This window comes from Hemicordylus capensis, chromosome 5, assembly GCF_027244095.1.
Source record: "Hemicordylus capensis ecotype Gifberg chromosome 5, rHemCap1.1.pri, whole genome shotgun sequence".
NCBI lineage: Eukaryota > Metazoa > Chordata > Lepidosauria > Squamata > Cordylidae > Hemicordylus > Hemicordylus capensis.
Genome location: NC_069661.1, coordinates 50,820,676 through 50,845,725, shown reverse-complemented (window position 1 = coordinate 50,845,725; position 25,050 = coordinate 50,820,676). Strand labels below are relative to the sequence as shown.

General features: G+C 42.2%; 1 long non-coding RNA gene across 3 annotated transcripts in view; it reads right to left on the bottom strand.

The window, feature by feature from the left end:
• The window catches only part of LOC128328094 (uncharacterized), a 49,148-nt gene that overhangs the window by 7,832 nt on the left and 16,266 nt on the right, over window positions 1-25,050 (bottom strand). The window contains exon 6 of one of the 3 annotated variants that reach the window (XR_008308997.1): window positions 6,998-7,121. The exons of the other annotated variants lie outside the window; for them this stretch is intronic. This is a non-coding gene — a long non-coding RNA (uncharacterized LOC128328094). Of the gene's footprint in view, window positions 1-6,997; window positions 7,122-25,050 lie in introns of those variants that run through there. 3 annotated transcript variants of the gene reach the window in all.

Sequence of the window (25,050 nt, the reverse complement as noted above, 5' to 3'; positions counted from 1 at the left end):
GGTTTCCACCAATCTTTTCAAAAGCAAAAAACCAAAAACCACAAGGCAGTTTCAAGTGTCCATCCTATTAGTCAGATAACAATGGTGTGTACTATTGTACAATCATTTGTACACTTACAATCATCATCGTTATTTATTAAGCAATATCCAGAGTCCTGATGGAAAAGTAGCACTGTCAACCAAGCTACTAATAGGTAGTTGTAAAAGGGTTGGGAGCAAAGCATAACACAGGGAGGCTATCCCGACAATCAGGCAAAATCGGGCTAGGAGAGCCTAGCCCGATTTCGCCTGACTGTCTGAACCATCGGGCTCACAGGTGAGCTGGGTGTCCTCCAAGCAGTTGACCTGCCAAAGTAACCCTCCCCTTAAATCAGGTTTGCAGAGCGAGCACTCTGCAAACCCTGTTTTTGGTTTTTTTGCTCGTGAGTTGCTGCGGTGCAGCTCCGTGCCATGGCTACTCACGAGGATACCCCTGACCGGGAGGCTGAAAAGCAGCCTCCCAGCTCGGGGGTCTCTCCAGTATGGAGCTGGAGAGACCCCGGAGCTTCCAGGGGCCATGCGGCCCCCAAACTCCCCAGCCCCGGCCAGCTCCTTGACAGAGCCAGCAGTCATGTGGGCGGCCGCTGTGGTCATGTGGGTGGCTGCACACTAATCATGTGAAGCGCCTCATAGTTAAATTCAAAGCAGATTTTTTGGGATTCTTTTCAAGCCAGAACATCTGAGAATTTAAGGGAACCAAAGAAGTTTCTAGAAGACAAATGAAATTGCTTAGATATTGTCTACATATTCCCAGTTTTAAACCACAGAATCAACAACAGATACTCATTTTTATTGTCATGTTGCCAACATACCAGATTTTTTAATACTGCTAAATAAAATCAAAGGAGTGCATGCTAACATGATTAAAGTTAGCTGGTTACTAGTTCATTAAATAATGACATATATGTATATATTTGATATGTTTAAGGAGGGGGAAGGGAGAGGGAGAAAATCCTCCAGATTAACCAGGTATTAAAACAATGTCTATGCCATGCTTGTTGTTAAACATTAGTTTCTTAGACATTTGGCATTGTTTTAAAGAAAAACATGCAAACATTTTAATGAAATGCATATATTAATTCATTAAGAATTTAAGATGATGATCAAATGAAAAACATCTATGAATGAATGGTGGAATGAAAAAGAAGGTCCACTGATTTGACACTATTTGTACTTTGGCAGCATAATATTTTTCTGTGGAGGACAAAAAGGTGGTGTGTTAAAAGGATGGTGTGTTAATCTGAGCAAAGAGGTTCCCTGGAAGCTTGTTTCTAAGCACTGTTTTCTTAGGAGCAGCTTATGTGATTCAATCAAGCATTCATTGGACAATAAGAAGGAGTCAGTATGTCTGTTCTTTCTAAGTGACCAATTTGGCTCTACTAAGGAGCCTCTAATAAAAGCAGACTTGCACTGACAGTATTGGAAAAAAATGTATTGCCATAATGAAACACAAACAACTTTACAAGGAAATTGTACTGCATGACCTTTTAAAAGTAGAGATCCACTTATTTGCAAAGTTAACTGAATAAGGAAAGTTACAGTTACACAGTGGCTGCATTAGCACATAATGGGGAACCAGAGTTACAGAGGCCAGAGGTTTCCCTACTGTTATGTCCGAATGCATATAAGCCTTTCCATCTGTGGCCCAAGGTTTTGCTCCAGAGACTCCAATTTGAACCCTCAGTTTGTAGTGAGCTTCGCTTTTCAAAACCAGAGTTCAGCTGGGCCTCTTGTGTCCGAATGCAGCACTAGAGGCTGCATTCTCCCAGACTGGAGTTGGGGAGGAAGCTTCTTCCTCTCCCCTTGCATGATTGGCTGTACAGGCTGTCTTTCAAGCAAGAAGGAAGCCTGCATAGCCAGTTCCCCTTCCTCTCTCTGCAGTCTCACTGACTGCAGAAAGGGAGCTCTCCTTGTCCAAATGTGGACAGGAGTGCGGGAGATAGGGCGGGAGATAGGGCAGGGGCAGAACCATGGGTCCACCCGCGGTTCTGCATTATGTGCGAATGCGGACAGAGTGAAGAAATGTTTTAGTTTCTTTTTTCTGCTTCAAATTAAACCACTAAGCTTTATTGATGATGATGATGATGATGATGATGATGATGATGATGGACTTCTATTTATTTATTTATTCGATTTCTATACCACCCTTCCAAAAATGGCTCAGGTGGTTTACAGAGAGAAATAATAAATAGATAAGATCTATCCCTGTCCCCAAAGGGCTCAGAATCTAAAAAGAAACATAAGATAGACACCAGCAACAGTAACTGGGGGTACTGTGCTGGGGGTGGATAGGGACAGTTAACAGTTAACTTCTAACATAGCATTTTTGCTGTGCCAATATATGTATTTATATGGAAATTTAGAGCATTAAAAGTACTACCTATGTATTATCTGAGGAATCTCTGCAACAAAACTGTAAGTTATATTAGTACTATATTGTGGAGGGAGAAATGAGACTGAAAGAAAGTGACTTACATGGGAACACAGGAGGCTGCCTTATACCAAGTCAGACCATCTAGCTCAATATTGTTTGCACTGATGGCAGCAGGTCTCAAAGGTTCTAGGCAGGAGTCTTTTCCACTCCTACCTGGAGATGCTGGCAGAGATTGAACCTAGGAACATCTGCATGCAAAGCATCTGCTCCACCACTGAGCTACAGTCCTATCTCCAATCCCCTTAAACCAGGCCTGCTCAAATTAGGGCCCCCAGCAGTTTTTGGACTACAGCTCCCATAATCCCCAGCCACAGTGGCCAATAGCTAGGGATTATGGGAGTTGGAGGCCAACATCTGCAGGAGGACCAAAGTTGAGTAGGCCTTCCTTAAGATCATCTACTGAGTTCATGGCAAAAGTCACATTTGAACCCAGTTCTCATATTAGTCTCTTAGCCACTGTGCAACAGTGGCTGTTGATGGCTGACATGAGGAGGAATTTTTTTTTAAAGTAGTCCCACTGAAATTAAAAGGACAAGTTAAACAATGACTAACTTGTCCTTTTAATTTCATCGGAACTACATTGAGTAATTTTCCTCATCATGTCAGCCAATGTAGTTAACTAACAAAAAGAAAAGTCACTGGGTTTCAATTAATAGAATTAGTTGCTACACAGAGTTCTGTGCAAGAACTGGACATATTTTACACCCTTTCCTGAAGTCCAAATACCTTATGGTCTTTAGTCCGCTCTCTACTGAAGACCTTATTTTAAATTGTTTATTTTATTTTATTTTTATTTTGTTCTCATTTTATTTATTGAGATTGCATTTATTGTATTTTGTGAAATTTTAACTGTTTTTACTCTGTTTTATATTGTGTTTTAAATTTTGTACATATCAGGTGAGATCTACATATCAGGCAGTATAAAAATATAATAGATAAATAAATAAATGTACTAGAATTACAACCATTTTGACATTTCACCTTTGTCTTTCTTATCTTCTAGCTCTCTGCACAATCTACATCAATCTGGGTATGATCTGCATCATTTTCTATTTCTTTTTTCCAGGAATACTAACAAATACTTTAAAATTCTTAAAGTAGCAAATTCCAGAGGGGTAGTTGTATTAATCTGTAACTTTTAGCTATAAATAGCTTTACAGACCCTATTATATATTTATCCTGGCCTTCTTCAGTACCTCAGAGCAGCATGAATGTTCTCCCCACTGCCTCACTTCTACGTGAATATGACAAATATTTATATACTGCTTTTCAGCAAAAGTTCCCAAAGCGGTAGCGGTGTGTGTGTATGTATGTGTGTATACACAGAGAGAGAGAGAGAGAGAGAGAGAGAGAGAGAGAGAGAGAGAGAGAGAGAGAGAGAGAGACTCCCTGTCCTCAAAGGGCTCACAATCTAAATGAGAGACATAAGATAGACAACAGCAACAGCCACTAAAGGGGTGCTTTGCTGAGGATGGTTAGGGCCAGTTGCTCTTCCCCTGCTAAATAAAGAGAATTGCCACAAACAAGGTTTTTGTTCAGTTCGTAGGGGTAACTGCTAACTGCTTTAGGAACATAGGGAGCTGCCATATACTGAGTCAGACCATAAGTCCATCTAGCTCAGTATTGTCTACACAAACTGGCAACAGCTTCTCCAAGGTTGCAGGCAGGAATCTCTCTCAGCCCTATCTTGGGGATGCCAGGGAGGGAACCTGGAACCTAGATGCTCTTCCCAGAGTGTCTCCATCCCCTAAGGGATGGAGCATCTTACAGTCCTCACATAAGGTGTAGTCTCCCTTTCATATGTAAGCAAGACGGACCCTGCTTAGCTAAGGGGACAAGTCAGGCTTGCTACCACAAGACCAGCTCTCCTATAGTGAGGGCTTTAGTAACTGTTTTAGGTAGCAGTTACCTAAAATACTGTTTTAGGTATCCTCACTAAAACTCAAATACTATGGATTGGTTTAGGCTGAGATAAAAGCCCTATTCAGACATTAAGGCTGTTCTCATGAGCAACCTAGCCCAGGTAGGCTGCTTGTGTGGAGTGTTGAGATCCATGCAGATCCCAATGCTCCTGCCCAATCTGACCCAACTCCAAAGCCTAGCCTTTAGCCAAGGTTAAGGGTCCAAGTGGACCCTTAACCCTGGTGCCAGGGTCGTGTGTGTGCTCAGGTACATCCTCATGGGGGGTATCCCCCAAAGCACCGTACTTGTTGCATGGTGCACTGTGGGATACGCAGAGGCCAGGACACATTGTCTCGGCCTTTAGATATCTGTGCTGCATGAAGCAGTGCAGATAATGTTGGAGCGCGGTCTGCCCCTCCCACCAGCTGCAGGTATAATCAAGGGGAAGGGAAGGTTTGTGCAGCCTCATTACATTGTACATGTATCCAAGTGTCTCTACACATGTACATCTTCTTAGTGTGAATGACTGTACATGTGTTCATTTTAAATTTCAGGGTAAGTCCCCTGCAATGCAGGATAGAGACAGGAAGGGTACTACTGCTGAACATACTGTGTGAACAACTGTATGTGCATCTGTATATAAGATTGCATATGCATTGATCATAAAATGTGCATAAAATATGGTGACTGGCCCATGTTCATCGATTAAGCTTTTGACTCAGCAGGTAATGGATCTGAACATGGATTTTCCTGCTCTAAGTTCAAAAACAACCACTTCACCACACTAGCATAAACTTTCATGGGCCTATATCATTAGATATATTCACCCTTAGAGTTCACATGTGCACACAACACAGTCAATACAGTTATTTCAAGTGATTTCTTCCACATCTAACCTAGGAAACAGCATGACCAGTGACTGAGAGGTTGGTGGCCTTTCAGGTCAAGGCAGTTTTGGATGATGCAGATTATCTAGACTCATTTCAAACTGGCTTTCATGTGGGCTTTGGGGTTGAGACTGCCTTGGTTGGCCTAATGGATGATCTCCAACTGGCTATTGACAGAGGGAGTGTGACTCTTTTGGATCTCTCTGAGGCTTTCGATACCATCAACCATGGGATCCTTATGAACCGCCTGAGGCAGGTGGGATTGGGTGGCACTGTTTTACAGTGGTTGCGATCCTGCCTCTCTGGTAGATTCCAGATGATGTTGCTTGGAGACTGTTGCTCTGCAAAGTGAGAACTGAAGTGTGGAATTCCACAAGGCTCCACACTGTATCCAATGCTCTTTAACATCTACATGACTCCGCTGGGAAAGATCATCAGGAGATTTGGTGCTGGGTGTTATCAATATGCTGATGACACCCACATTTACTTCTCCATGTTGACCTCAGCAGGAAATGGCATATCTTCCCTAAATGCCTGCCTGAAGGCAGTAATGGGCTGGATGAGGGATAACAAACTGAGGTTGAATCCAAATAAGATGGAGGTACTGACGTGGGGGGGGGGGGGTTGTGACCCGAGAGATGGTTTAGATCTACCTGTTCTGGATAGGGTTACACTGCCCCTGAAAGATCAGGTACGTAGCTTGGGAGTGCTCCTGGACCTCAAGCTCTCCCTGTTTCTCAGGTTGAGGCTGTGGCCAGGAGTACTTTTTATCAACTTTGTCTGATACGTCAGCTACGACCATTTCTAGAGGTGAATGACCTTAAAACAGTGGTACATATGTTGGTAACCTCCGGACTTGACTACTGTAATATGCTATGCATGAGGCTGCCTTTGTACATAGTCCAGAAACTACAGTTGGTACAGAATGCGGCAGTCAGATTGGTCTCTGGGATGATACAAAGGGACCATATAACCCCAGTTTTGAGAGAACTGCACTGGCTGCCATTATGTTTCTGAATGAAATACAAAGTACTGCTTATTACCTATAAAGCCCTTAATGGCTTGGGTCAAGGTTATTTAAGAGAGTGCCTCCTTTGTCATGAACCCTGCCACCTTTTACAATCTTCTGGAGAGGTTGTCTGGTGTCAACTGAGGGCCAGGCTTTTTCTGTGGCTGCCCCAGGGCTTTGGAATATGCTCCCTGCTGAAATAAGAGCATCTCCTTCTCTGTTTGTTTTCAGGAAGACCCTCAAGACTTTCCTGTTCTAGCTTTTAATTAGAATTAATTTTAATAATTTGTTTTATATTGTTTTATTGTGTTTATATATTTAAATCTGTGATTTTTAATATTAAAATTTGTACACCGCCTAGAGATGTAATCAAATGGTTGTTAATAATAATAATAATAATAATAATAATAATAATAATACAATAATTACAAATTGCCAGCAAGCAAGAATTGATGGAATAATCTGACTGAGAAGGTAACAGAAAATGAAGAGGCAAAAATCTTTTGGGATTTTTGAATACAAAGTGATAGGTATTTAGTTCACAAAGTGGCACAGCTTGACTAACAAGCAGAAGGTTGCCAATTCAAATCCCCACTGGTACTATATTGGGCAGCAGCGATATATAAAGATGCTGAAAGGCACAGGAGGAGGCAATGGTAAACCCCTCCTGTAGGTGCCAGGAGTCAGAATCGACTTGACAGCACACTTTACCTTTATGCCTGATCTGACAGTCATCGAGAAGAATCGCGTTCTGTTAATTGGTATTGCAGTGCCAGGGGATAGACAAGTTGACCAAAAACAATTGGAGAAAATAGCCAAATACAAGGACCTTCAGACTGAAATTGAGCAGCTGTGGAAAAAGAAAACAATTGTGGTGCCAATAGTTGTTGGTGCCCTTGGTGCAGTGCCAAATGAACTTGAACACCATCTCAACACCTTGGGCATCAATAATATTACAACACACCAACTACAGAAGGCCACACTACTCGGGACATCATGAATATGACGATATCTTTAATTCTTCTTTAGTTATCCTAGACCCTTGGAAAGAGCTCAATAATTAAAGTACCAAATCCAGTGAATAACTTCTGGTAGACTGTGTGTAAATAATAATGATGATGAATCATAATGATGATGATGACGATGATGACACAGTCCTGCCAGTAGTAGGAGTAGGAGAAACTGGAATTAGTTGTTATCCATCACCATCCTTCAACCCTGATATACAGACTTTTCCCCCCTAAGGCAATACGCAATACCAGGAAATTCACTAGGGATCTATTTATCCCAGTTGCTATAACTGGTATAAAATGGCAGATGAAACAGATGCATTAATGCCCCAGAGCCACAGGATGTCCTGCTCTTGGCAAAAACACAATCTCAGAAAATGTTAACGTAAAATGAGACTGGGATGACTGGGATTCAAATTTCACTGCTGTCATGAACTTACTAAGTGAGCTTAAGCAAGACACCTTCCTTCAGCTTCATTTCCCATCTGCAGTATAGTAGTAATAAAATGAAACTGCACACAATTGCATTCAAAGGGGAATGAACTCAAGTTCTCTGTTCACATGAAGTAATTAGCCTTCCAGTGCTTATTACAGTTGGACCATCCTTCTTGCATCTCCGCTACTACAGAACAAACTGTTTCAGAGAGTGTGTGAGTCACACATATTCAGTGTTCACGAAAGCAAGGACGGAGTCAAGATTTCCTGGTGCACAGTGCCATGCTACACTTACTCTGGCAGATCACACACTCTACAGTAGATTAAGTGGGAGTAGCTAATTGTGAGTCAGGGAGAAACAACTGGTGTGAGACAGCTGTCTTTAATTAATGGCTGCACTTCTTAAAGCTTCAAAGGAATCGGGAAACTTTTGATCAACAGAAAATGTCTGGAAGTCAAACATGCTAAAAGTGCATTTCAAAGGGGTTTGAAACTGTAACATCCAATATTCATGCTGACTGGTATTTTGGATCAAAAGGCCAAGTGCTTGTTGTAACTATTACCTCCAGACCGGGTGTTCTTTAGAAGATATGTGTTCCGGAAGGCTTTGGTAATGGAAGTGCAATGCAATAGCCATAGATTGTAAACATACAAATAACCCACTGGTTGGCATGCCCTGACTGATTTCTTGTGTCAAAGTGTGGCATTTGATCTAGGGGTGTGCAAGGTCTGGAGGCCACCTGGTCTGGCACGGGGGGGGGGGGGCTGTTACTTCAAGTGGGGGGTGGTAGTGCTTACCCCCCCCCGCCGCTCTTCCCCCTCCGGCACTGTTCCATTTAAACATCTTCTTGGGGCGGCAGAGTTCCTCCCTGCCGCCCCTGCCCCTGTCGTTATTCCTGAAGGCTTAAAAGAGACGAGCGCTAGCGGCGCGCATGCACCCTGCGCGGCGTGTGCACTCATCTCTGATGCTGGCGTGCATGCGCCAGCATCAAAAACAAGTGTGCGCGCCCGCGCAGGGTGCATGCGCGCCGCTAGCGCTCGTCTCTTTTAAGCCTTCAGGAATAACGATGGGGGCAGGGGCGGCAGGGAGGAACTCTGCTGCCCCAAGAAGATGTTTAAACGGAACAGTGCCAGAGGGGGAAGAGCGGCAGCAGGGGGTAAGTACTACCACCACCACCCCGCTTAAAGTAACAGGCCCCCGCCCATCCAGACCTCCGGACCGCCGAACCAGTCCAGAGGTCTGTATAACAATGTGCCGGACCGAACAATGCACACTACTAATTTGATCTGCAAAAAATAAATGGGTATGCAGATGTATAAAGATCAAGATAATTTTATTTTCTTTTGCAACAAGCAGCCATTTCAACGACTACTTACCTAGTAAAATCTTTTTGGTTTTAAAAAAGCAACCCTCCAAAAAAATCCAGCAGTTCTGCAATTTGGGGTGGGAAATCAAACTACAATTTAAAATGTGCACAAGCAGGTTCTGATAGAAATATCCCAATGCACTGGTAAAAAGTGCTTCTACTTATGCAGGGGAGTGCTGCTGAGTTTTGCCAGAGTATGCAGCCGTCAAAAAAATTAGTTTTTGGAGTTGAAACTGCTGGGGTTATAATGATAAAATAAAATAACTAAAAATAAAGCCAGTAGGTGACCATTCAAATGAAGGACCAATAAAAGTAATTAAAACTAGGGATGTGCATGGTCCGGACCGGTCCAGACCGGCACCGAGGGGGGGGTCTCCCTTTAAGGGCAGGGGGGTAGAACTTACCCCTCCCTCATGTAGGTGGTGCACACACGCGACGGTGACAGGCGCGCACACGCCACCGCGCGCGCATGCGTATTGCTCTTAGAAAGACTTGCAGATGACAACGGGAGCAGGGGCGGCAGCGAAGAACGCTGCCGCCCCCAAAACTTCGCATTTTACTACAGCGCCGGAGGGGGAAAGCGGCGGGAGGGGTAAGTTCTACCCCCCTGCCCTTAAAGGGTGACACCCCCCTCGGTGCCGGACTGCCGGACTGGTCCGGTCCGGTCCGGCTCCGAACCAGTCCGGAGGCCTCCAACATGGCCTCCGGACCGGTTCAGGCCCCCAAAACTTTGCATTTTACTTCAGCGCTGGAGGAGGGAAAGCAGCTGGAGGGATAAGTTCTACACCCCCGCCCTTAAAGGGAGACCCCCCCTCGGTGCCAGTCCAGACCGGTCCGGACCATGCACATCCCTAATTAAAACAGACATGTTTTCACCTGTCTCCTACACAATTCAAATCTTTCCGTAGCGAAAGAGCCACTGTTGAGAAGGCTCTCCTCCAATAGCGGAGGACAATCTTCCCTCTAAAGGAAGAAGCAGTGCCTCATCGGCTGATCACAAAGCTTAAGAGCTAATAGAGGAGACACCCAGGCCCTGAGATACCCAGACCCCAGACCATTTAGGTCCTTCATGCTCAAAATCAGCACTTTGGATGTGGCCCATGATCAAACTGGTAATCAGTGCAGTTGTCTCAGAAGAGGTGTTAGACATTCCTAAGAGACTACATATGAACACAGGAAGCTGTCTTTTACCAAGGGATTGGCATTGAGGGAAGCAGCCCCTCCTCTCTGCTCTCCAGGTTTTTTTTAATGCAAGTTCACATGTTTTCCTTAGTGTTTTCCTTCTAGCCAATGGAGGGAGGGTACTAAAGAGCTACATCTGCATTTGTAAATAGAGTATCCTTCTTATCATGCTAATGATTCTACATCAGTGCCTCTCCCAATTTGCTATGGCGCTTTCAGAAAAAGTAGCTTAAAACCAGCATTTAAAAAACCCGGAAGTACATTGAGATAAGCTAGAATTTGCAAGACAAAGTCCAAATTGTGTGTGGAGTGGGTCCAAGGATCTTGAAGGGACCTCAGGGTAAGTTTGGCCGGAGTGTGAATGCACACACTCTCCTGAAGGAGATTCAGGGTAGAAGCCCTGTCTGTAAAGCCTTCTGGAGATGCTAGAGACAGACTGGGACTTTCTGTTTGCTAAGTAAAGCCACCACACACTCCACTCTACCCTGGAAAGGAGGAACTCCACCAGAGCTGCGGACAAGCCCAGTGAGGTTTCTTTTTTCCCCTGCAGAAGGATGCCAGACCACCTGGAAACCCCCAGAGGACACCCCGGATGATGTGCCACCTCCCACCCACAAGTTGAGACCGGGTTCCCCCGCTCTCCTGGCTTGGACTCTATCCTGGACTCTGTCCAGACTCACATACACGTGGAACCAAAGGAGGAGGACTTGCATACATTGGCAATGCCTTGCAGCTCGTGACTAACTCAGATGGACACTTATTTTCTTATGGCTGTCTTGACCTGCATGTATGTATGTACGTATGTATGTAACCTCCCACCTTGGGAACGTGATCTATAACATATCTGCATGCTAAACGAACCATGACAGCACAGCAGCTGAATATGCCAGGAACTCCTGCTGACAACACCCCTGGAGGACCCCCTGGACCTGGAGAAGACCTTCCGCCGTCAAGGACCCACACCCAGAGGCTGCAATTGGCAGAAGAAGACTGGCACGGCCCTGCCGGCCACACGCAAGGTGAGGCTGGGATCTGTCCCTCCCTTGGACCTTTTGGACATTCCTCTCACTGAACTCTTTTAACCGGACTCTACCCAAACCTGTAGGAACTCGTGTATAGTCCTATATTCTCGCTACCATTGCAACCACACATTCGTTAGTACGCAGCCATCCTTTATCGGGAAATTCTATTCACTGTTGCTTTTGTAAACCATATGTTAAACATTCTCTAATAAAAGTCAATATGTTCCACTGCTGAGTTATTGCCCTCCACAAATCAATAGATGAGCAGTTAGCACATCCTGGTCCAGTTGAAGTGTTCAGACCATCTTCAAAGGCAGTGTTTAGTTGCAGTAATACAATCCAGAAGTCATCAAGACATGAATCACAGTAGTCATACCCCTATACTCCAGAAGCAGGTATCACTGACATTCTGGCCATAACAGCTACCTGGGCATCCAAGAGCAATATTCCTAGATGGACTCCGAAGGTGAAAACCTAACTCTTAAGGGGTGCATGACCCCACATCCAGTAGAGGCATTTTCCTAGGTAGGTTTTTTTAAAAAAATGTTTGTCAGCATCATTATTTCTGTTTTGTTGATTGAGCTTCAGTTTGTTCATTCACTCAATGACTGAGTTCATGCACAAATTCAGAGCACTCACTGCCACACCAGGAAAGCAACATTTATTTCCTGTAAGCCACTCCACAATCCTTGGAACATGTGGCCAGAATTCCATATAAAAAACTTAATTCCTAATGAAACATTAGGAGCTTATGTAATAATATTAATAACAACATGACAGAAGTTTGTGGCAAGCCATGATACAAATACTCAACTTCATATTAAGTTGAGAACTGCCTATACTAATATAATATAATATAATATAATATAATATAATATAATATAATATAATGTAATGTAATGTAATGTAATGTAATGTAATGTAATGTAATGTAATGTAATATATAATATAATTTCTATAATATAAATATTCTATATTCTATAATATAAATATTTTTTAGTGTCTCAGGACTACATACACTACATTTTAAAAATGAATATGTTATTTTAAAACAACACATTGCAAGTAGCACAACAATAAATCATGGGCTCCATTCTTTGTAACACTTTTATGTACATTGTTGCACAATGACAGATGCATAGGGCAGGGTGTGCAGAAGCTTATTGATTTTCAAAGCATGGTCCAACATGGATACTTTGGAATTCAGAAGAGGAAACTTCTCAAAAATGAGGGGACTAGTAAAAAGAAACGGGAAAGGGAGAGTTAGGAGGCTCAATTTGCTCCAGAAAACGTTGGGTTCCTTTAAAACCACTACAATAGAAGCTCAGAATGCTGAAAGGGAGGAAAGGAACTATCAAGCCCAGGGGGATGCCAGGATGGCTAACAGGTAGAGTGAAGGAAATTATAATACGCAAGAAGATTTCCTTCAGGAAAAGGAATTCCTGCCCAAATGAAGAGAACAGAAAGGAACACTAATGCTGGCCAAAGAGATGAAAGGAGACAATAAGGGAGTAGGGGTGTGCACAAAATTGGATAATCCAGTTTGGTTCAGGTAGAACTGGACTCGAACCGAACTGGGTCTGGTCCAGTTTTGTGCACACTAAAGCCAAGGCCAGTTGGGCTCAAGTCTGAACCTGTTTGGGCCCAGCTCGAGTGTGTGTGTGTGTGTGTGGCGGGGGGGGGGGGTGGTGACAACAGAAAAAATGAAAAATGGCAGACTTGTTGCCATTGTGGAGCATCAGGAATGACCCAGCCACACAGATGGCCAGTGCACATGATTAAAGGCAATTACAAAGCAGTTTGGTCATCATGTTGCATTTAAATTATTATAAAAATACTAATTATACTAATTCTTATAAACCATATTTACTAAAAAACCACTACTCTAAAATCAGAGATAAAACTATAAAACTACTGCTAAAATATATTATGAAATCAGTATAAATCACTACATATGGAACCATAAAACTACATTTTAAAATTATCTAATAATAAAAGCGATTACAGTATATGATATTTAAAAACTGCTACCCTTGAAAAGGGGGGAGCTATGAAATTATCAAAATTCTAATGTACATACTGAAAAAGTGGTGACAAAACAGTGTATATAGGATGGGAACACTAGAAGATAGTGGTATAGATAGCAGTTAGAACATAAGAACAGCCCTGCTGGATCAGGCACAAGGCCCATCTAGTCCAGCATCCTGTTTCACACAGTGGCCCACCAGGTGCCTCTGGGGAGCCCACAAGCAAGAGGTATGTGCACGCCCTCTTTCCTGTTGTTGCTTCCCTGCAAGTGGTATTGAGAGGCATCGTGCCTCTGAGGCTGGAGATGGCCCACAGCCATCAGACTAGCAGCCATTTATATCCCTGTCCTCCATGAATCTGTCTAAGCCACCTTTAAAGCCATTCAAGCTGGTGTCCATCACCACATCTCATGGCAATGAATTCCATAGATTAATTATGCACTGTGTGAAAAAGTACTTCCGCTTGTCAGTCCTAAATTTCCCAAGTGTTTCTAGTGTTTTGAGAGAGGGAGAAAAATTTCTCTCTGTCTTCCCTTATGCACTCCATGCATAATTTTATACACTTTGATCATGTGTCCCCTTAGTCGCCTCTTTTCCAAGGTAAAGAGCTCCAGATGCTGTAACTTAGCCTCATAAAGAAGGTGCTCCAGGCCCCTGATCATTTTGGTTGCCCTCTTCTGCACCTTTTTCAGTTCTACAATATCCTTCTTAAGATACGGTGACCAAAGCTGTACGCAGTACTCCAGATGTGGCCACACCCTAGATTTGTATAAGGGCTTTATAATATTAGCATTTTTGTTTTCAATCCCCCTCCTAATGATTCCTAGCATGGAATTAGCTTTTTTCACAGCTGCCGAGCACTGAGATGACACTTTCAATGAGCTGTCCACCACGACCCCAAGATCTCTCTCCTGGTCAGTCACCAACAGCTCAGATCCCATCAGAGTATATTATTTATTTATTTATTTCTTACGTTTATAAACCACCCCATCCAGAGGCTCTTGGTGGTGTACAACAACCGTGAAGCTAATAATCAAAGTTCAAATCTATACCGAGCTGCTGCGAGGAGAATCATGGTCTGGCGAATCTTGCACACTGCCAAGCAGAACTTGGAGGTGTTAAACATGAAGGCCAGAACTTGAGGGGGAGGGGCATCAGGCAAATTCCCCTGCAGCCACTGAAGCAACCCCCGAGACCCCATAATAGTGGTAAGTCCACCTTTTTTAAAAAAATCAGCTGGCCTCAGACCAGCCTGAGGGGTTTGGTTTGACCTCAAGCTGGCTCGAGGCTCAGTCCAGTTCAAGGGCAAGTTCTCAAGCCAGGCCACTTCAAGTGTGAGCCGGCTTGACCTCGAGCTGACTCACACATCCCTATAAGGAAGGAGAGCTTGAGTAACGTATAGCTAAAAGCATCAAACAAAAACTTATTTAAATACATCAGAATCAGGAAACCTGCCAGGGAGGTGACTGGATAGGTTGGACAGATAATGAGGATGTGAAAGGCATTATTAAGAAGGATATGCAGATTGCAGAGAAGCTAAATGAGTTCTTTGCATCTGTCTTCAGGAAAGAGGATACTGAGTGTATACCTGTGCCTAAACTGGGCTTCTCTGGGACAGAGGGTGAAGAACGGAGTCAAATAAAGCTTATGAGAGATAATGTTCTAAACTGTCTTGAAAAATTAAATATTAAACTGCTAGGGCCAGACGGCATCCACTCGAGGGTTCTCAAAGAACTTGACTATGAAATTGCTGATTGCATAGCAAAAATGTGTAACATGTCCATACAATCAGGCTCTGTACCAGAAGACTAGAAGGTAATCAATGTAACTATGATTTTCAAAAAAAAAAAGTATCCAAGGAGGATCTGGGAAATTACAGGCCATTTAGCCTAATGTCTGTTCCTCATAAAATGATGGAAAGCATACTTAAGGATAAAATTGTTAAATATAGAAGAACATAAGGTTGCTTACCTTTAACTTCAGTTCTTCTAGTGGTCATCTGTGCTTTTACATGAATGGGCTTTGCAGCTGCGCAGAGACCTCATTGGAGTTGTTCCAAGCTAATTTCCTTCCCAATAGGCAGTAGCTCCTCCCTCTTCTGTTGACATAATGGCCTCCCTCCTTCAGTCTTTGAGTCCAACAACCTGGAGAACTAAGAGGGGAGGTTGGGTGGACATGTAAGAGCACAGATGACCACTAGAAGAACCTAAGTTACAGTAAGCAACCTGACGTTCAATGTGGTCTCTGTGCTTTACAAAAACAGGTGCATAGCAAGCTGTACTCATGCCCAGAACTGACCTGGAGGTGGGAGTTTAGGTGAAGAGCGATTGCAGGACTGCTTTGCCAAAAGCTGCATCCTTGTGGGGGCACACATCTAGCGCATAGTGCTGAATGGAGTGAGGAGATGCCCAGGTTGCTGCTTAGCAGATGACGTCAATTGGAACAGCTCTGTCAAATGCCGTGGAGGTCAACATAGCTCTAGTGCAGTGAGCTCTTATGGGAGCAGGAAAGTGTTTCTTGGTAAGTTAGTAGCATAAGGTTATAGTCTTGACTATCCACCTAGATAAGAATTGGGCAGATGCCCAGGCACCCTTGGTGGGGCCCGAATGTGTAACAAATAGAGACTGGGTAGAGCATAGGATAGACTGGGTAGAGCATAGGACTGGGTAGAGACTGGGTAGAGCATAGGATAGTCCATTGCAACCAATAAAACCTATTTCCACTCTTTGATGGATGGGTTGTATTTAGTGCTCAGCATCCTAATGTCATCCTCTTGGCCGTAACTGTATAAAAATGTAATGGTAATCCTATTGCATAGGCAAGTACAACATCATGGCCTAAGGATCACATTACCCAGGTCAATTTCAACATTATTACTGGGTCAATTAAATTGGCCTAAGGCAACACTAATTTAAAATTAATCTGCATATTGTTTTACTGCACTGTAAAAAAAAATCAGTTTTATTAAAGACTAAAGTAGAAAGTCAATGTGAACTATATAGGGATCTTTAATCACAGGCTTAATACAGATTTAATTTGCTCCTCACTTTAACACTAGAAGTAAAATAATTTTATATACCAACTGGATTAAAGGGCTATTTGTTAGTAATTTAGAACCAAATCTGCCAAATAGCAAAGCTTTGGATCAGAATGCAGGTCATGCTTGGATCACCACCAGCCCCATACTCAAATAATCATAAGATCATAAGAACAGCCCTGCTGGATCAGGCTCAAAGCCCATCTAGTCAAGCTGGGCATTCAGCCTAAAACAGCCAAAAGCCTTTTAAAAGGGGACTGGTATTAAGGCAGTAACTTTCTATGTATGGAGGTGACAGCTTAGAAATTAGAAGAAAAATGCTTAAGCCTCCTCTCCTTGCTGCATGGTCCATCTGGATCAGAAGGACTGCTAGCGGCTTTTTGTACATGAAAAATGTAGGGAGTTCCAACCACAGGATTCCAGTACACTCTTCAAACAATGTGTACTTTGGAGAAGAGACAGATGCCCAATTCAGACATCATGCTGTATAAGTGTACAGATGTATGTACATTAATGCATGTGTTTGTGTGAATGACTTTAGGCTCACTTTTAAAATGAACACAGGCTCTTAAAGCAGCTAGCAGTCCTTCTGATGGACCATGCAGCAAGGAGAGGCGGCTTAAGCATTTTTCTTCTAATTTCTAAGCTGTCACCTCCATACATAGAAAGTTACTGCCTTAATACCTTAATGGTGCATATAGGAAGTGGACTTCTGTACCTGCATTCAGCATAACATATGAATGAGTGTACCTGTGTATAGCTCTGTACCTGTGGGCACTGTATAGTGAATGAGTGTTGAACCTAACATGTGAATGGGCCTAGAGAGACTATGCAAGCAGGTTCTCTTTTCTCTCTGTAGCCCTTTAATAAAATGGTTTTTTCTTTTGAAGCATATTCATGAAACTTCTTTCAAATTGCCATAGCAAAGGATAATGTGATCTGCAGTTTTTATTTAAGGGTGACACTTTTAAAAATCAGTACAGGGCACTGTTTTATGAATTACAGTCATCCGCCAAATGTTTACAATATTTATTATGGTGCCTGTTTGGTTTACAATATGTTAATCATCTCGTAACCCCAGTATACTGTATATAAGTCATGGCAGTACGATAAGCTACATAAATTGAAGGAAAATGTATTGATTTTGTTTCTGTTAACTGCTACCCACAGAACCTAAGGCAGAAATAAACGAGTCTTAAATTATATATGAAGAGCTTAAACTTATAGATTGTTTATTTCGTTGATTCCATTTGCTCTGGGATGGATATGCCATTCTATCACCACCAAATGGATGCTGACATTTTAATCATACTCTAGTTTGCCGCTGATTAAAGAGATGGCTCTATGAGAGAATATTTTATCTAGTGGCATCAGTAATTTGTTGTCGCCACAAATTAAAGGAGAAAAAGAACTTAAATAGATGTATGGATGTGATACTAAGTGGTTAAATCACATTAATTCAGCTACGGTTTTTAAAGTGTTCCTCTATATCTTCCTCTGTCTAAATGGAAAGCTCTGGAAGAAGGGAAAAAACACAAGGGAAAGGCAGCATTTCTTTCTTCTACATTTGAATCTCTGTCTAATTTGCCAAAATAATATCCCTATTTTATACAAATGCATAACATCATGTAACCAGATCATGGAGAATAAGATCATTTTCAACAGGGAAATCAGAATCATCAGAAGCCTACAGAATCATTTTCAACAGGGGAAACACTGTCCTGTGGTTTCTCTGTTATCACTATCTAGCTAAGCCTTCTTCTGAAGATGCCCTCATGTGGTCAGATTTTTATCTTACCATATTTTAACAACTTTCCAAAACTGAGCAACTTGAAAGTGGAATGAAAGGCAAACCTGACCATGTGTGGGAAAGTCATAATGGTAGGAGAATGATAGGAAAAATTCACACTTGTTTTTTGTGATGCGATAACAACTTTCCAAAACTGAGCAACTTGAAAGTGGAATGAAAGGCAAACCTGACCATGTGGGGAAAGTCATAATGGCAGAATGACAGGAAAAATTCACACTTGTTTTTTGTGATGCGATAGAAGTGATATTAAGGAGACGGCTGAGGAATGTAGAGTCATCCATAGCATAAGGCATGGCTGACCGTTCAGACACAAAGTTCTACAATATAAATGTTCATACTTGCTCTGTTACACTGATAACAGCTGCAGAAAAGACACTGCAATCAGTGTTTAAAAAGTTCAAAACTGTGAGCCTGAACGCATTTATGATGTGATAAGGAAAATATGCAAGTACAGAAAAGGTTGAAAAATTCAGAAGGCAACATGGTGGTTTTACATTGGCAGAAGCCAATTAATTTAAGGCTAAAAAGACAGGGATACTCACTTGATTCTTACATGCTTCTATTTGACAACACTTACACATTTACTAATGCAGCTATGAGGTAGCACTGTAGCTCAGTAGAAAAGGAACTGCTTTGCATGCAGAAGACCCCGGTTCAGTCCCCAGCACCTCCAGTTAGGGCTGAGCATGACTGCCAATTGAATGGAGAGCTGCAGCCAGAAAGTGTTGTAGAGTGTGTTCTGTCCATGTGGAGTACAGAGCAAACACAAGTGGAAGGTTGTTAAGAGAACTTTACTTGAGAGTCAAAGGCACTGAGAGGTCAGAACTGAACTTGCTGATTCATACATAAAGTACAGGAATGAGAACAGAAACTTGTAGCTACACCAACCAATACAGAGGAAAGTATAGTGCTTCGTCAATATTTGTTTTAGCCAGATTACTCCTTGACCAGCTTGTGCAGCTGCAATGTATTCTGCTTATGTAGAATAAAGTACTACTGAAGCTTGTTTTGTCCTGGCCTAGCTGATTAGCCCTCTCCAACCAAAAACAGATAGCCGCTAGTAGGTTTTCTGTCAGAACGGTCTCCAGCCCAATCCAGCATCTACATATCAAGTTAGATTGCATTCAGAAGTTGCTGGAAGCCAAAGCTTAAGTCCCTTTTAGGTAATGTATAACCTTTTTGCTGCATGCCAGTCCTTCTGACTTGGTGTCAAGACCTTTCTGTAGACTGTATAAGATCCCGATTGCTGCTGCAATGTTGGGTCATGTGACAGTGGCAATGTACAACAATTTTTCAATAACTTATCTATATTGTTGGTTGTATGGCAACAATACAACCTGTTTCTTGCTCTCCTTTAAGTAACTGTTTTCCATGGCAAGATGCTTCTGAATACCAGTTGCAGGGCAGCAACCACAGGGCACGCTTTCATCTCTTGCCTTTGAACTTCCCAGAGGCATCTGGTGGGACACTGTGTGAAACAGGATGCTGGACTAGATAGGCCTTGGGCCTGATCCAGCAGGGCTGTTCCTATGTTCTTAAGCTATCTAAACTGGAAGCAGTTTAAACTGGAAACAGTTTAACCCCTGCTAACTAGGCAAAGAGACACCCTTTTAACTGGTGGTTTTCTTTCTTTAGCAAGGGGAGAGTAACTGGTCCTATCTAACCCCAGTACAGTACCTCCACTGACTGTTGCTGGTGTCTATTTTATATTTCTTTTTAGATTGTGAGTCCTTCGGGGACAGAGATCCATCTTATTTATTTATTATTTATCTATGTAAACTGCTTTGGAAACTTTTGTTGAAAAGCGATATATAAATATTTGTTGTTGTTAATCTCCTCAACACCCTCTAGTACTGAAATTAGTCGCACCAATTCAATTTTCCCAGCCACAAAGCAATCGAGTTCAGAAGAAAGTTGACTGGTTGTTTTAAAATTTGCCTGAGTTTGTGTGAACTCCCATCATTCCATGCTGCTTTTGTGTACGATTTGTGACAAGTGGGGTGGATGTCATGGAGTACTTACTGCCTTTGCATCTTTCATCCCAAAGTTCCCTATTATTTCTTCTATTTTTCAGCCTTGACTGAAGAGGTAGCTCCTATCATCTTCTCTTTCTGTCTGTATTCCCAAATAATGTATTATGTTTCTCAGACCTCTCATTTCAAATTGTTGATTTAATGCTTTAATTATTCCTCTATCATCCCCTTCTTGTTTAAAACATATCAGTAGATCATCCACTAGACCAGAAGAAAGATCCATCAGTTGTCCACTTTCTTTGAATATAGGCAAGGATCTGCTTTACTTCTGGTGAAGTTTTATTTTGCATTCTCCCACTCCATTCTGTTCCAACACATAAGGCACTGTATTGTGATGCTCTATTACATGAGCTCTTAAGAAGTCCTCGATTTTCTTCCCTGTGAACTCTCCACGATTGTCAGTTCAAAGTATAAGTGGTTCACACTGAAATCTGTTACCTGCCATGGATACATAGCCTTGTAACTTTTTCAACACTTTATCCTTGTGTTTCATGAGATAGGTGACTGCATATCTTGAGAAATCATTTATAAAGGTCACTGTGTATCTATTGCCTCCAGATGTTCGTACTTGCATTGGCCACTTGCACCACTGCGAATGAGATCAAGTGGTTTCGAGGCTCTGGTTTGGCTTGCTTTGGGAAGTGTTGCTCTTGTAGTCTTCGCTTCAATACAACAGACACTTCATAGTCACTGGACAGGCTGACATCACAAATTATTTTGTCAGGTGCTGTTTTGCCAGCTCCTTTATACTTTCAGGGTGCCTATGGCCCAGATGCTGATGCCACACATGAATGCAGTCATTGTGTTGCTTGTGTGTATTGTTTCACCTGCAATTGCTCTGGCCAGGATTTTTGTCCCCTCTTGGATTGTGCATTCATTGCCCTGGAATTTTAATGGCAAGTCCAATGCTCTTAAGCAGTAAAAAACCACCTTCTAAATCAGGAACATTTAGTACATCTTTTACTGGTATAGCGAGGCAGCTCACGTCTGTCTTGGTGCAGTTAGAAATCCTTGTCCAATTCCCTCTGCGGTGATGCTGCTTCCATCTGCAAGATAAATCTTTTCCTTCTTGCTTAAGTCAAATCTGTGAAAAAGTTTCTCTCACTGGTCATGTGACTAATAGCGCCAGGATCAACACATCAGCCCTGGGATAAGTTACTCTGTGTTGCTTTGAAGCATCCACTCCATTGTTCTGTTATTGTGTCACTAGTTGTAGCCTTTGCCTTTTGCTTAAGTGTTTGTGGAGACTTTTTTGTAGTTTTTGTTGTTCTGCCTTACGTGTGGAGCAGTCTCTCTTTAATTGTCCTTTCTTGCACCGGAAACATGCTCTTGTTTCCTTCCTACGTGCCTTGTCACCTGCAGTTTACAGTGCAGCTTCTCTATTCTGACCGATACTATCCTCAATGACTTCCTTTCTGCTCTGGAAGTCATCCAAAAGTCTGCCTCTCAAAATTCCACTGTCAGGTCTTCCTCAGGCCTTGTCTCAAGGGCATTAATGTGGGCACCATAGGAATCAGACAGCCTACAGAGTAACAGGGCTGCTATGTGATTGTCTCTTATGTTTTCCCCGATTCCACACAGTTGTGCCACCACTTCCAGCATGGCATTCATGTGGTCTTGCATTTCTGTTCCCTAGTCAAGTCTAATTTTGTACAGCTTCCTCAAATGGAATAGTCTACTATTCAAACCACTTCCTTCATGCAAACATCGCAGTGCATTCCACATGCCCTTTGCTGTAGCCTCATTCCTTATGTGAATTAATTGGTCATTTTCCAATATAAGACTAATGGTTACCTGAGCCTGTCTATCTTTACTATCCCATTCTTGTGGATTTGCTGTTGGTCTGTCTGTAATAACTTCCCACAAATCATCCTTTGTTAAAAATGTTTATACTTTAAACTTACATAGCTGATAATTTCCATTATTCAGCTTACCCACTGAAATCTGTGGGTAAGAGCTTTGGGTAAGAGCTGTAAGCCATTAAAAAGAATCCTAGCTAAAATCCTAGCTTAGCTTACTTCCATTCGGCAGGCTTCCTCTAGAGGGTCTCCTTGTGGCTTTTGCTCTTTCCAGGCTGCTTTTTGGTCTTCAAGGTCATTCAAGGATGTGTACTGGGTTGCTCTGAGGAAGTCTGAGCCCATAACTAGTTGCAGAGTGTGTTCTGTCCATGTGGACTACAGAGCAAATACCAGTTGAAGGTTTTTAAGAGAACTTTACTTGGGAGACAAAGGCACTAAAATGTCAGTAAAGAACTTGCTGGCTCATACACAAAGAAAAGGAACAAAACAGGAACAGGAACTTCTAGCTAGTCCAATCAATAGAGTGAAGTATGGTACCACCTCTGGCTTTATAGTAGATTGCATGCAAACTATACAGCAAGCTAAGCTGCAGCTGTGGCAAATCCCAGTAGAAAGTACCAATGGACTGGCTTGGCACAAAGCAGCTTCCTATATAATCTTTGACATTTTCTGATTTAAGCCAGCCTTCTTAGCAGCATTACTTCTTCAGATCTGGTGCCACCACAAAGCATAATACTTCACATTCAGAACGAGGGCTAAGTTGGGCATAGGCCTAAGGGCTCACATCATGCAAGGACCAACCCAGGATGTGGCTGACCCATTTCTCAGTAGGAGCTGATGCATATATAGAAATAAGAAAATATAGAATCACTATACGGGACTTGCGAAGCAGCTCCTCCTTCTCCTGGCCTCCCAATCAGCAAATGGGCTTTTCCCCAGATGCCTGCAATTACACAAGGACCTTTGGGAGAAAGGTTTTGGGTAGTGGGAAGGGAAGCAGTATTCCCTCTAACAGGGTTTCTCAGATGTTGTTGACTACAACTCCCAGAATCCACAGCTGCAATGGCTTTTGCTTGGGGATTATGGGAGTTGTAGTCAAAATATTTGGGAATCCCTGTTAGAGGGAACACTGAAGGGGAGGATGTGGAATCCTTGCCAAAAGCCATCTTCTCTGAGGAGTGGTGGTATACTATGTCAATCAGATCACCTTTATCCACATACCTTTTGATACTCCCAAACAACTCCAAAAGGTTGGTGAGGCAAGATTTACCTTTGCAGAAGCCATGCTGGTTCTCCTTCAGCATTGCCTGTTCTTTTATATGCTTAACAATTTTATCCTTGAGAATGCTTTCCATCACTTTGCTTCTATAAGACATTAAGCTAACTGCCCTGTAATTTCCTGGATCCCTGCTGGTCAGTTTTTGAAAATCTGTTACATGGCTTCTTTCCAGTCCTCTGGTACAGAGTCTGATTGTAGGGATAAGTTATATATTTTTTCAAAGAGGTCAGCAATTTCGTATTTGAGTTCTTTACGGACTCTCGGGTAGATGCCATCTGGCCCTGGCATTAATTTTTAATTTTTCCATACAGTTTGTTGTTATTGTTATTATTATTATCATTATTATCATCATTATTATTATCATTATTATTATTATTATTATTATCTACATTTTATATCCCACTCTTCCTCCAAGGAGCCCAGAGTGGTGTACTACATACTTAAGTTTCTCCTCACAACAACCCTGTGAAGTAGGTTAGGCTGAGAGAGAAGTGACTGGCCCAGAGTCACCCAGCAAGTATCATGGCTGAATGGGGATTTGAACTCGGGTCTCCCCAATCCTAGTCCAGCACTCTAACCACTACACCATGCTGGCTTGCTTGGAACCTAGTTTAGAATGTCCTCTCTCATTACCTCTATCTGACTCAGTTCTTTAGCCTCTGTCACTGAGATGCTTGGTTCAGGCACAGGTATATGCTTAGTAGCCTCTATTATGAAGACAAATATGAAGACTTCAGCCTCCAAACTGAGAAGCTCAGTTCCGGAGTGGGTATATGGTCAGTATCCTCTGCCGTAAAGACAGATGCAAATAACTTATTCCACGTCTTTGCAATCTCCTTATCCTCCTTAATAATCCCTTTTATGTCTTCATCATCTGGTCCAACCACCTCCCTGGCAGGTTTCCTACTCCTGTATTTGAAGAAGTTTTTATTATTCCCCTCTATGCTTTTAGCTATATGTTCCTCAAACTCTCTTTTCACCTCTCCTATTTTCTCCTTGCATTTCTTTTGCAAGAGTTTGTGTTCTGTTCTGTTCTCTTCATTTGGGTGGGCCTTTCAATTTCTGAAGGAAGTTTTCTTCCCCTTTATAGGACTACCGTATCAAGTTGAGGGAATGCCTTGTACTCATAAAGCTTAGAAGTTGTCTAATGAAGCAGATTGTCTAACCAAAAAGATTATTATTTCCGCTCCTCACCTAAGACAGAAGTAATGCTCAGTCCTCTGCCTTGGCCACATCTAGTATAATGGCTTGCTGCCAAAGTCTGTTCACCAGAAAAGGTTTTCTTGAACATTTGATATTAGTACATGTTACAACTGGAATATTGTTTCCATAAAATAATTGAACCAGTCAATATTTAGAAAAGAAAAAGGCTATGCTTCAGAGAATAATAAATATTAATCAGATTAATCTGTAACAAAAACCAGAAAAACCTTACCAAAATAATCCGGGGGGCGGGGGGCGGATGGGACATTCTGTTCTAAAGTTACTGTAATTTTCAATTGAGCTCTAACCCTTGTTTTCCACCCATATGCCTACAAATGTGACCTTTAATCAAAACAATCTGGGTGAGTATTCAACATATCCAAATAATGGGAAAGCTATTTAGAAACACTTAAATGGAAATTGAGCTACCATGAGGGAGATTCAGATAAGCAGATGTTGCAGATGACAGAGATTTGGATGGTGGAGCATTGGCTACCTCGTTTTGCTTTAGCATGCAAAGTGTTTCTCTTTCTTCATTAAACAAAAGGTAATGATGACCTAAATACACAGTGTTC